General features: G+C 46.7%; 1 protein-coding gene across 1 annotated transcript in view; it reads left to right on the forward strand.

Annotated features, from left to right (window-relative positions):
* cnbd1 (cyclic nucleotide binding domain containing 1) overlaps positions 1–10,000 on the forward strand; it is a 41,353-nt gene that overhangs the window by 9,200 nt on the left and 22,153 nt on the right. The gene's annotated exons all lie outside the window — the stretch shown is intronic.

Here is a 10,000-nt window from a genome sequence, read left to right on the forward strand (position 1 = left end):
GTGATTGGCTGTCGCCTTGCGGAAGAGGGTGTAATTGGATGTCACCTTGAGGAAGGAAGAGCCAGTGATTGGCTGCGGTCTTGAGGAAGAGGGTGCGATTGGCTGTCACCTTGAGGAAGAAACAGTGATTGGCTGTGACCTTGCCCGCCTGCTCCCTCTGCAGGCCATACAATCTGCGTCTCTCTGTCTCTCTGTGCCGCATCCTTGCACGCTCAAGACAGGGTGAGTGTGCGTGTGTGTGTGTGTATGTATCTACACTGTGTCTGTACCTTGTGTGCATGTGTGTGTGTACCTGTGTGTAATTCACTCTGAACTCTGCCACTGGGACTACTGACTGTACTGTCGTGATCCATGTCTTTGATGTGGTAACTTTTCAGTGGAGGTGACGTGACTACATGCACGCAAACCCATTACCTGACGCGTTGCGCTTCGATGGTGCCCGTCCTGATTACCTCATAAAGGAGGAAGAGGAGAAAGAAGAAGATCTTACCGAATGGATTCACAGGCCATTAGATAACCTTGATCCTGTCCAATTTTCAGAAACTGCCTTTGAAACCATGGGAACAGCATAAATCACGTGATGATGAGAGTGGGCCGTTCAGCCAATCCGAGCGCATCGTTCACCTTCAGGCCATTCAGCCAATCCGGGCGCATCGTTCACCTTCAGGCAGTATCCAGCACGGGTTTAGTGAGCTCGTAGTAGTTGTCTTCCTTATTCCTAAAATAAGAACCAGAAGTGGTGGCGTTAGCTCAGCAGGTGAGAGCACTCATCTGCCAGTTGGAGAGTTGCCGGTTCAATTCTCCATCGAAGAGAATCCCAACGTGCTGGTTGGTGTATGGAGGCCTTTCACCGTTGGTGTGTGAGTGTGTGGGTGTGTGTGTGTGTGAATGGGTGAATGAGAGGCATCTATTGTGAAGTGAATATGATTCTACATAAATCCAGTGCCTTTACCATCTGTGCCCGGTTTGTACAGGTCGCAGCGAAGGTGCCAGGTGTAGGTCTAGCTGTCGGGTGGACGCAGTGACACCTGTGCAGTGGATATTGGGATGGGCAGCGGGACGCAGTCATTACATCACATCACATTACATCACATTACATCACATCACATCACATCACATCACATCACATTACATTACATTACATCACATTACATCACATTCCATCACATTACATCACATCACATTACATTACATCACATCACATCACATCACATTACATTACATCACATTACATCACATTACATTACATTACATCACATCACATCACATCACATTACATTACATCACATTACATCACATTCCATCACATTACATCACATCACATCACATCACATTACATTACATCACATCACATGACATTACATTACATTACATTACATTACATTACATCACATTACATCACATTACATTACATTTCATCACATCACATTACATTACATCACATCACATCACATCACATTACATCACATTCCATCACATTTCATCACATTACATTCCATTCCATTTCATCACATTACATTACATTCCATTCCATTAATGGCATTTGGCTGACACTCTTATCCAGAGCGACGTACAGTTGATTAGACTAAGCAGGAGACAATCCTCCCCTGGAGCAGCGCAGGGTTAAGGGCCTTACTCAAGGGCCCAACGGATGTGCGGATCTTATTGTGGCTACACCGGGATTAGAACCACCGACCTTGCGTGTCCCAGTCGTGTACCTTAACCACTACGCTACAGGCTGCCCGAGTTATCGCATTCGCCTCCCGCCCTGCTGGGGGGGGGGGGGCAGCTGGGCCCCAGAGCACGAGAGATCCCAATAACAGTGTTACTCCTCCGCACCCCTCGCTGTTCTCACTTTCTCCCCCCGCCTCACTCCCCTCTCCGGGGTGACTCGTTCACCCCTGCGGCCTTCCACCACCAGCACAGGGCTGAGGGAAGGAAACAGGCCATGTCTTCTGGAGCCCGCGGCGTCCATCTTGGCTCTGTCTCAGGCCCCTCTTGTTCCCGTTTGGGAAGCAGACTCCGGCCTCAGAAAGTGTGCCTCCTTTCAGTGCGCCCAGATTTGATCGCTGCTGTGGTTGATAAATGTGCCGATCCTTTCCGGTGGAGTTGTGTTACCGGGTCAGGGTGCTGTGGAGGGCCTGAACCTCATTAAGAGTTATAGATAACTGCATGATGTGCCTAACCAAATAAATGTTTTTCCCTTTGTAAAAAAAAAAATTCCTTTTCCACACTTTTGGACTCTTATTTTCACAAAGGAACACTGATACTAAAACAGGTTTTTCCCATGCTTTTGAAGCAGCAGAGTCCGGGTTTGGCCCTCGTTCTCAGACAGTAGGGGCTTGTTCACTGGTCTTCCTCGGAGGAGTGTCGCCATGGAAACCTCACAGTCCAGCTGCAGGCTCCCTGGTGAAGCCAACTTCAGATTTATTATAATTATTTATTTTTTTGGTGGAAATGCTTTGTCACACTTTTAGAGGAACACAGACCCCGGCCAGAGGGCAGCGATAGACAGAGCTCCAACTCACAGACTAATTTGTTCCACGCTTAAATTTGCTTATGCAGACCTCTGCAATTTTTATTTTTTATTTTGTTTTATTTTACAATGGGTCTCCCTGGGAAAGGATGAGCTGTTACTCCGTACTTTATGGGGCCTTATTGGGTTTTCGCCGGTCCTTGGTTAGCCAAGATTGTTTGGTACAAAATGGGCTGTTTACTTGGGGCGAAATATAGCGTTAACTCATGGTTTGCCTTCAGGCAGTATCCAGCACGGGTTTAGTGAGATCATAGTAGTTGCCTTCAAGTCTTCCTTATGCCTAAAATATGAACCAGAAGCGCTCATCTGGCAGTTGGAGAGTTGCCGGTTCAATTCTCCATCGAAGTGCATCGCAGTGTCCCTGAGCAAGACCTGACCCCAAGACCCCAGACCCCAATTGTTCCCAACGTGCTGGTTGGGGCATGGAGGCCTTTCACCGTCGGTGTATGAGTGTGTGGGTATGGGTAAATTAATTAACTCCGAGAAAAAAGCTACTTATCTCACAGTTGTTCACCAGTGCTTTTCTCAGGGAGGGACAGTAGACTTGTGTAACTGCGCATGTTCCTGCGGCTTGAATCGTTAGCCTTCGGGGTGGCAGTCATCGACCTGAGCAACTAGGCGACAGGCTGCCCCATCATATGTGTGAAAGTGTGAAAGCTCCTAGACAAAGAACTATTTTGTCCAACAAAGAGCTTTGTAACTACATAGGGATTTTCTATGGAGCCATTTTGTTCTGAGAGTGTGTTCTGATAGTGCGTTCTGAGAGTGTATTCTGAGAGTGTGTTCTGAGAGTGTGTTCTGAGAGTGTGTTCTGATAGTGTGTTCTGAGAGTGTGTTCTGAGAGTGTGTTCTGAGAGTGTGTTCTGAGAGTGTGTTCTGAGAGTAGTTTGCCCCTGTAAAATTCAGGAGAATTTCAGGTGCGGTGGTCCTGCAGGTGTCATCTCCATGACGACAGTCCAGCCCTCGTCTCTGACAGCTGAAGACTGCCGCACACACAGGTGTGTGGGGTCCCCCTGACATCAGACTGGGGGATAAGATCTTCTCTGTCCACCCCGAAAAAAGCACTTTGACAGATGTACCTGTCACAGGCTAGTCTGGAAAGCGATTCAAGAGATTTTTTGTTGTAGAAAGATTCTGGAGAGCGAGCAAGAGAGGGAGAGAGAGGAAGGAAGAAGTGTGGGAGAGAGAGAGAGAGAGAGAGAGAGAGAATGAATAGAACAAAGTAGGCTGCTGAAGCTATCAGTGTTCCACCACAGGGTCACATATCGAATTGATTTTTGTGCCAGATACCTCCACTCTATCTGCTAAGCTAAAGTGGCACTTTGAATCCGAAGGGAGTCCCGCCCCGCCCCGCCCCGCCCCGCCCCGCCCCGCCCCGCCCCCCGCTGTGTTGCCCGCGAGGTTTTGGTACGCGTGCGGGAGATAGCTCTTATCAGCGCCCGGTCTGCTCTGCTGATTTTGGCAGATGTACCTCCCTCCCTCCCCCGCGTCTGGAGTGTGACTAACGCGGCGGACGATAAGGCGCAGCTCCGCCAGGTAAGAGAGATCGGCAAGCCCCGGCCTTTTGGCGACTGCCGGACGGCAAGGAAGAAAAACGTGCCTCTGATTCCGCCCGGCCTCGGATTTCAGCGAAGGGCAGCTGTATGTGCTGCGTCTTTTTCGTCATCGCCTTGTCCTGTGTCCGGTTTATTTACGACCGCTTTGAGCAAACATGCGTTCCCCCTGTGCCAAACCTTTCTCTGTGAGCACTAGGGGGTGATAGTGGCACTGATGGGATGACTACAGCCGTTCCACTAGCTGATGACCATGTGTGTGTAAGAGTGTGTTTGCCTGTGTGTGTGTACTTGTGTGTAAGAGTGTGTTTGTGTGTGCATGCGTGCTTGTGTGTGTGTGCGTGTGTGTAAGAGTGTGTTTGCGTATAAGTTTATAAGTGTGTGTGCGTGCATGTGTGTGTCAGAGTGTTTGTGTGTAAGTGTGTGTGTGTGTAAGAGTGTGTTTGCGTGTGTCTGTGTGCTTGTGTGCGTGTGTGTTTGTGTGTGTGCGTGTTTGTGTGTGTGTAAGACTGTTTGTGTGTAAGTGTGTGTTTGTGTGTGCATGTGTGTGTCAGAGTGTGTGTTTGTGTAAGTGTGTGTGTGTGTAAGAGTGTGTTTGCTTGTAAGTGTGTATACATGCGTGCGTGATTGGGTATGTGTGTATAAGAGTGTTTGAGTGTAAGTGTGTGTGTGTGTGTGTGTAAGAGTGTATGTGTGTGTGTTGGGCCCAAGAAAATCAGCCTCACTGAAATGAACTGATTTTGCACAAAAAAATGAAAAGAAAGTTAATTAGGGCATTTTTAAGCTCCTCTCTGCGATAAGGCTCTGTCCAGTTAATTGGAAATGATGGGGGGATTTTGAGATTATGATTATCAGGGTGGGAATGAGTGTGGAGATGTTAAAGAGAGCAGAAGTGGATTCTCCGTCCTGTCGAAGCACATCTCAACCCTTCTGCAGCTGTCACTCTATTACATTACATTACATTAATGGCATTTGGCAGACGCTCTTATCCAGAGTGATGTACAGTTGATTAGACTAAGCAGGAAACTCTTACTCACCCTCTGCCTGTGTTTATAATCCTTAAACTCCGGTTTCAGAATGTGCAGTTGACGGGCCGTCACTCTGTACCAAAACATCGTATAGCAGTACAATAATTAAAGCTCATTGGTTGAAAATTGGTTCTACTTGCGACAGCCAATGGCGTTTCATCGTCAGCGCGTTCGCAGAGAAAGGGGGAGGGACAAACAGTGTTGTGGTTTGAGCGCGTTTGTTGCGGCAATTCCCTCCTTGACGGCGAGAAGCCCGAAATTACCTATTGTACCGTTAATGCTAATTGATGAGCCCGTATTGCAAGGCGTGACTGAAATGCAGCGCGTGTGCACGGAGGCCCTTTTCTCCCAGAAGAGTCAGGCCCCTGGTCTCTCAGGGCTGGGGAGGGAGGAGGGAGGGAGGGGAGGGGAGGGAGGAGGGAGGGAGGAGGGAGGGAGGAGGGAGGGGGTTCTGTCTGAGACGGTGCTCTTCTGCTGCAATTACATGGAATAATAAGGCAAGTCAGCTGTGGCGGTGCCTTGGTAACTAAAGAGCGCCGATTCAGGCCTCTCCGCGGCACAATGGGAGTCAGTGAAGCGCGTGGCAGGTGATGCGGAGGGCTTTAAATGTATTTATTTCTTAAATAACTTCTGTGAGAATGTTTCTGGAAGGCGTGCTGAATGGAGTGCAGGAATGACTCTGATGGTTCTTGTTTCTTCAAACGGACGGAGATTGATGCAGCCATGAAACTATTTTGCTCTGGAAATGCCCTGCCCCTGCGTGCACACACACACACACACACACACATACACACACATGCATACATACACACTCAAACACACACACACACACACACACGCATACATACACACTCAAACACACACACACACGTACGCACGCACGCACGCACGCACACACACACACACACTCAAACACACACACACATACACACACACACTCACATACGCACACACACACACACACACACACACATACATACACACACACACACATGTACGCACGCACACACACACTCAAACACACACACACACACACACACTCAAACACACACACATACACACACAAACACACACACACATACACACTCAAACACACACACATACACACTCAAACACACACACACATACACACTCAAACACACACACCACACACACACATACACACTCAAACACACACACACATACACACTGTGGAATTGTGGTGTTTCCATTTCTAAGGAAAGATTTAAATCTTCCCACAGCAATTGTTTACGCGTCCTCCCGGGCTGCCCTTGGAGATGGACTATGGCGTGTAATCACCCACGAAATGCAGCTACACCAAACTTAGCACTGGACTGTAATGCATTTCTAACAACATCAAGCTTAGAAATAATTTTCAGAAACACACAGATGGGCCACACACCAGGTATTATTTTAAACTAAAGAAAGACAGGCAGACAGCTATATAAAGATACAGTCCCCTCCAAAAGTATCGGAACAGCAAGGCCAATTCCTTTGTTTCGGTAATAAACTGAATACATTCGGGGTTGAGATAAAAGGATGATTTCCTGGTATTTAAATCTAGACGTGTTAAACTACTTGGAACATAGTGCCTTTGGTATCAGACCACCCAATATTAAGGTGAGCAAAGGTATTGGAACAGAGAGTATTTAAGTAAATGAAAATAAATAACACTTAATATTTGGTAGCATATTCCTCAAACTCAGTTGTCTTCAGTGTATAACAAAAACAAAGCAATTGACATTGCTATTCCAATACTTCCTGGGGTCCAAGACAACATTACACCATACACGTAGACATGCAGTTGGTAACGAACCGAGATGAGACAACATTACACAATAAACATAGACATGAAAGTGATTAAGTGCCTCATCGTCAGGATAGCACATTGGTGCTTAAGGTACGAATTCAGCTTCCAGGTGGTGCACAGATATTCACAGGTGTGCAGGTGTAGGGTCCACAGGTGCACAGGGGTTGTAGTGGGCGGGTGTAGGGGTGTGCAGGTGTGGGGGTGTGCAGGTGTCTAGGTGTTGGGTCCACAGGTGCACAGGTGTTGTAGTGTGCGGGTGTAGGGGTGTGCAGGTGTGGGGGTGTGTAGGTGTTGGGTCCACAGGTGTGCGGGTGTAGGGGTGTGCAGGTGTGGGGGTGTGTAGGTGTTGGGTCCACAGGTGTGCAGGTGTGGGGGTGTGTAGGTGTTGGGTCCACAGGTGTGCGGGTGTGCAGGTGTCTAGGTGTTGGGTCCACAGGTGTGCGGCTGTGGGGGTGTGCAAGTGTTTAGGTGTTGGGTCCACAGGTGCGCAGGTGTTGGGTCCACAGGTGTGTAGGTGTGGGGGTGTGTAGGTGTTGGGGTGTGCAGGTTGGGAGGTGCACAGGTGTGGGGGTATGAGGTAGACCGAAGGGCATGATGATGAGGGTTACGAACAGTCTTACCAAACAGGTGAAACGGTGCCAGACCACATTTATACCGGCTGTGGGTTAGGCCCTATTGAATCTGTTTTGGGAGCGAATATAAAGTACTTACTTTACCAAGCTTTCATTATCCCTCACTGGGAAACGTATTTTGTTTTCATGTGATGCCGTAACAAAGAGAACCATTTCACAAACCCTTTGTCCAGAGATAGACACAGTACAACTGCACAGCAATGGCATGGGACTGCTCCAGCCTCTCTGTAATTATCCTGATAATTAAGCTGAAGAATAGTTCTTCATTCGGCCAAGAGTAATCTGATTATTCTCACGCTCCGAATATTAATGGGTTTTAATGTGGTCTTAATGAATCATTCGTACGGGTGTAATTATAAAAGCAAATGTGAATATTGTGTATGGAACAATACGAAAATGTGATTTCACAGTTTCTCTATGCTACACTCATTATACAGTGGTGTGCAGAAGATTTGGGCAACTTCTGGTCAAAAAGCCTTTTACAATTTATATCTTAACAGAAACAAACCTGTCCTAAATGGTACAGTGTTAAACATGGCACATTTCTTTAAATTTTAAAGCAAGATTACTTTTTTTTAATCAGGTTTTTTTTCTGTGTACACTGTGTGTACATGCTCTGACATACATTTGCTCGGTCTCAAATGTATGAATGGTACAAGCCTCATCTTTAATTTAAGTCTCCAACCATGTGTGTGCAGTAAATCGTTTTTGAGATGTTGCCACTTTTAGTACGAAATAGGCTGAAATTGCCTTCTTCGGGGCCAAAGTGGAAAGGGCTAACACTGAATATTTCACTGCGTGCACGCCACAGTGAGGACTGCTACACAGGGTGACATATTAAACTCTTTTTGTAACAGCAAGCTACCAGTTGATTGGGCAGACTCCTAACAAAATATCTGAGCTACAAGCTGATTGGGCAGACTCCGAACAAAATATGTGAGCTACCAGTTGATTGGGCAGACTCCGAACAAAATATGTGAGCTACGAGCTGATTGGGCAGACTCCGAACAAAAGATGTGAGCTACGAGCTGATTGGGCAGACTCCGAACAAAAGATGTGAGCTACGAGCTGATTGGGCAGACTCCGAACAAAAGATGTGACCTGTTGAATCTCAGAGGCTTTGACTCGGAGTTTGATCAGAATCTGTTTTATGTTTTATTCATGCAAATTGTTATGGCTATGGTCTTCTTCTTCTTCTTCTTCTTCTTCTTCTTCTTATTGTTATTGTTATTATTATAATAGTCATTGTTATTGGTGAAGTTGATGTGCAGCAGAAAGACAGGAAGGGGCGTGTGCCTGCATTGCGGCCGTCCTGATTGGTGAGAGGATACGGCAGAAGGACGCAGAACCCGCGGATGAGCGCCGCAGAAAGTTAATTTGCCGGCTGGCTGCGCTCTACTGTTGTCAGACATGACATCTGCAGCATAACCCATTTCATTTTCCCTCAGCAGAAAGGAAATAACTCACTAAATGGCAATTTATAATGGTTGAAATGAAGTGAGACCTCACACACACCACAAACACACACACACACACACATTTTTAGTTGAGTTAATAATATTCATATTATATTTTTACATTGCTGTTATTTAGCTGCCACGTTTATCCAAAGCAACTTACAGTTGATTATGATGAGGATGATAATGGTGATGATGATGATGGTGATGATGGTGGTGATGGTGATGATGATGATGGTGATGTTGATGATGATGACGATGGTGTTGATGATGATGGTGGTGATGTGGTGATGATGGTGGTGATGATGATGATGGTGGTGATGGTGATGATGATGATGACGATGGTGACGATGATGAAGATGATGATGGTGATGATGATGGTGATGATGATGGTGATGATGGTGATGATGATGATGGTGATGATGGTGATGATGATGGTGATGATGGTGATGATGATGATGGTGATGATGATGGTGGTGATGATGATGATGATGGTGATGGGGATGATGACTTTATTGTGTCTGTTATTAAATAATATAATATTATTCCTCTTTACAGCATTTATCTACTGACCATCATGGTGTACTGATATAGTAATGATCATGGCACCATGATGATGGGGTGATATCACTGTGATGTCATTGTGATGTCATAGTGCTGTGCTCCCTGCAGGCCTATAGTGATGTCATTGTGATATCATAGTGATGTCACAGTGCTGTGCTCCCTGCAGGCCCATAGTGATGTCACAGTGATGTCATAGTGATGTCATAGTGCTGTGCTCCCTGCAGGCCCATAGTGATGTCACAGTGATGTCATAGTGATGTCACAGTGCTGTGCTCCCTGCAGGCCCATAGTGATGTCACAGTGATGTCATAGTGATGTCACAGTGCTGTGCTCCCTGCAGGCCCATAGTGATGTCACAGTGATGTCACAGTGTTGTGCTCCCTGCAGGCCCATAGTGATGTCATAGTGATGTCACAGTGT

This window comes from Conger conger, chromosome 4 (genome assembly GCF_963514075.1).
Source record: "Conger conger chromosome 4, fConCon1.1, whole genome shotgun sequence".
Taxonomy (NCBI): Eukaryota; Metazoa; Chordata; class Actinopteri; order Anguilliformes; family Congridae; genus Conger; species Conger conger.